Genomic DNA, 4,361 nt, shown 5'->3' on the forward strand with positions numbered 1-4,361 from the left:
TAGCCTGTCGAGAATTTAATCTCTTGGCGGATTTGAGATATTCCAAATTCTTGTGGTCTGTCCATACCTGGAACGGCAGCGTAGACCCCTCCAGCCAGTGTCTCCATTCTTCCAGAGCCGTCTTGACTGCCAATAACTCGCGATCCCCAATGTCATAATTGCACTCTGCTGAAGACAATTTTTTAGACAGAAAGGCACATGGATGCAGTTTACTGTCTTTTGTACCGATCTGGGACAGGACGGCTCCGACTCCAATATCTGATGCATCTACTTCAACCACGAACTGCAGATGGGGATCAGGGATGGCAAGCACCGGGGCTGTGGTGAAACTATCCTTAAGCTTCACAAAAGCTTTCTCACACTCAGAAGTCCAGTCAAATGGTTTGTGCGGAGAGGTGAGGGCATGGAGAGGAGAGGCTACCGAGCTAAAATTTCTGATATATTTACGATAAAAATTAGCAAATCCCAGAAATCTTTGAACATCTTTGCGAGACTTTGGAGTGGGCCACTCTGCAACCGCCGAGACTTTTCCCGGGTCCATCCTCACCTCCCCCTCAGACAGAATAAACCCTAAGAACGATACAGAAGACTGGTGAAAGTCACATTTTTCTGCCTTCACAAATAGGTGGTTGTCAAGGAGCCTTTGCAGCACCTTCCTGACATGCTGCACATGGGTAGATTCATCACGAGAAAAAATAAGAATGTCATCAAGATACACAAACACAAAAATATTCAACATGTCCCTCAAAACGTCGTTGACAAGGCCCTGAAACACTGCTGGGGCATTAGTCAGTCCAAAGGGCATCACCAAGTACTCATAATGTCCGGTTGGGGTGTTGAAGGCTGTTTTCCATTCGTCCCCCTCTCGTATCCTGACCAGATGATAGGCATTACGCAAATCCAGCTTGGTGAAAATCTTAGCTCCTTCCAGGAGCTCAGTGGCGGTGGCAATGAGGGGCAGGGGATACCGGTTCTTGATGGAGATGTCGTTAAGGCCTCTGTAGTCTATGCATGGCCGAAGGGATTTGTCTTTTTTCTCGACAAAGAAGAAACCCGCCCCAGCAGGAGATGAGGAAGGCCTGATAATCCCTGCTGCAAGTGACTCCTGAATGTATTCCTCCATTGAACGACGTTCGGGAGGGGACAAGGAGAAGAGTCTTCCCCGTGGGGGTGTGGTTCCTGGCAACAGGTCAATCGCACAGTCGTGGACCCGGTGGGGGGGCAGTAACTTGGCCTTGACTTTACTGAATACCGCTGCTAAATCATGGTAACACTCTGGAACAGATGCTAGATTCACCTCGCCTTGAGGTTCCAGCACTGTTTTGGCACTCCCCAAACAGTTGCCCTGACAGCCAGGCCCCCAAGAGACGATCTGACCAGAAGCCCAATCGAAGTGGGGGTTATGTTGCTTTAACCAAGGATGCCCTAAGATAACTTCATGATCAGAGCTAGAAAATACATGGAGACTTAGTTTTTCTGTGTGACTGTCTGGAAATGAAATCTTGACGGGATGAGTCCTGTGACTAATTTTGCCCAGAGAGCTTCCGTCCACCGCCTTCACTGTTAGAGGGTGTCGTAGAGGGCACAGGCGAAGCTTTAGTTTCCTGGCGAGAGAAGTACTAATGAGATTGGCATCAGACCCGGAGTCCACAAATACTGGTACCATGATGGATGTGTGCTGAGAGCAAAATTGGACCAAAGGTTTATAGAGAGCCGGATTGCTGATAACAACATTAAGACTCACCGAGCCATGTCCCAGGTTGCTTGTTTTGCCCATCTTGACCCCACAATTAGCCACTAGATGTCCCCCTTGACCACAATAAAAGCACCTGCCCTCACTTCGGCGGCGGGTCCTTTCCTCTGGAGACAGTCGGGTGAGTCCCAGTTGCATGGGTTCATCAGCAGAGGGCGCACCAAGTGGCACGGCGACAGGGGTGGGCCGGACATCATTGACGCGCCCGAGGTTGCCACCCCAGTGTGTGATGGAATCTCGCCCACGCGACCTGCTCTCCTCCTCATGATCATGAAGGCGCTTCTCAATCATGACCGCCAAGGCGATAAGCTCATCAATTGTTCCTGGCAGTTTCAGAGGGATCATTTGTCTACGAATGTGGGGGGACAGTCCAAGAAAAAACGCGTCTAACAATGCGGGGGCGTTCCAGTCGCTGTTTGCCGCGAGAGCGCGAAATCCGACAGCGTAGTCGGTGACACGCTGACGCCCCTGACGTAGCTGGAGCAGGGAGCGAGCGGCTTCTCTGCCGGACGGCTGGCGTTGGAACACTTGCTCCAGTGCCTTAGAGAATGCTGCGTAGGACTCGCACACCGCGGACCGACGGCTCCATTCCGTGGTGGCCCACGCTCCTGCCCTGCCCGTGAGATGGGAGATCACAAAAGCCACCCGGGCACGCTCCGACATGAATGCGGGGGCTTGAAGTTCGAAATGGAGTTCACACTTGGTCAAAAAGGGGCGTACGTCGCCCGACTCGCCAGAGAACCACTCCGGCCGTGACAACTGTGGACACGTGGCGGCCGGCAAGGCGGAAGTCGGGACCGGTGGAGGAAGCGAAGCCGCTGCTGGATCCACTGGAGCCGCGGGTTGAGCAGCGGGTTGAAGAGCCAATAGCAGGGAGTTCAGCTGGGAGCCTAGATTCCCAGCCATGGCGTCTTGTCGCTCCGACAGGGATTGCAACGCCGAGCCTAGAGCGGCAAGCTGTTCCTCTTGCTGGCTCTGGCGCTGTACTTGCGTCCGGAGTGCCTGTCGAACAGACTCCAACTCCGCTGGGTCCATGATGGCAAGTTCGTTCTGTCAGGGGCAGGACGTGGGGAGAAGGACCCAAAGGCAGAATTGGCAGGCACGACACGAGGTAAGGTTCTACACGTTGGTGAGGGTCGGTACACGGGAAGTCAGTCCAATAAGGCAAAGGTATCCAAGAGCGGCAGGCAGAAGGAGAGGTCGAAAGGCAGGCGAGGGTCGAGAACCAGGCGAGGCGATGACAAGGAATGCTAGAACGAGACATGGGAGTACAACGAACTTGCACCAGACAGGAGGGATCAGAGGCAATATATAGCCAGCAGGAAATGAGGTGATGAGGGACACCTGAGCACAATCAGGCAGGAGGCGTGGTCTCCAAGGCGAAGGCGGGGTAGGCAATGGCAGGCACGACAAATGCTGATTATACAAGAAGAAGATTAGATAAAATTCCAATTCAAAGAAACACGCCAGTTCTTATTGAAAGAAGGAGACTTTATTCTATAGGTCTCAAACACATTTCGGATGATGATCTATTATTTTTAGATGAGAGTGGTTTCAATTCAAATATAACGAGAAATTATGGATATTTTCAACGGTAACAACGGCTATTCTTACAAATGAATTTGCAAGGGGCAGAAATGTAAGTCTCTTAGCTGTTATATCAACTCGTGGGTGTCTAGAAAATGAATGTTACAACGGTCATGTGAATGCTAATATTCTTGAGCAATTCATACGCGAGAAACTACCGAACTATCGGAACAAAGATTACAAAAAATTTTGGTTCTTGATAACGTAAAATTCAAAAAAGTGGTAATGTTGCTCGAGCATGTCAAGAACAAGGGATAACTTTAAGATTTCTTCCAGTCTACTCACCGTAATTGAACCCAATCGAAAATTTCTTCAGTATAGTAAAATATAATTTCAAAAGATCCCGTTTGCAAAAAAATGGATATGAAAATATCCAAATAGTCGTTGAAAACTCTATTCTTGCCATAGGATTTGATATTTATCCTAATCTATACAGAAATATGAGAAGATGGTTGTTGGTTGATGAAGCAAGTGAGTTATTTATTTAATTCCACTTATCAAACTTATTTTGTCTTTTTTTTTATATTTTGATGAATATTTTTGAGAATTTTGTTGTTTTTCCCTTCAAAGACCGTTATCACGAATGAAAGGTTGCAATCAAAGAATGATAGGTCGCAATCGGTGAATAAAAGGCCGCAATCAATGAATAAAGGGTTGTTATCAATGAATAAAGGTCGTTATCAGTGAATAACCCTATGAGCTAAAAAACGACAAGAAGATTTATTTTTGGTCTCTTGCGAACTTTTAGATTCTATATAATCAAAAAAATCCTCTATCGATCTCTTTTGATGCCAGAAATTTTACTAAAAAGGAGATGGCAACCTAGTCACCGCCAAGGGATGGGGTGATATTTTTTTATATAGTCGCTGCGACAGACGATACCACTAGTTGGGCGGAAGTCTTGCCACTCAAAAAAAGACCAAGGAAGAAATTGACAGATTCATTTATAAGCGAATATTTATACGACATGGACCAGACAAACAGATTGTTTCTAATCAGGGAACCGAAAATGCTTAAAATG

Source organism: Doryrhamphus excisus, unplaced genomic scaffold, assembly GCF_030265055.1.
Source record: "Doryrhamphus excisus isolate RoL2022-K1 unplaced genomic scaffold, RoL_Dexc_1.0 HiC_scaffold_26, whole genome shotgun sequence".
NCBI lineage: Eukaryota > Metazoa > Chordata > Actinopteri > Syngnathiformes > Syngnathidae > Doryrhamphus > Doryrhamphus excisus.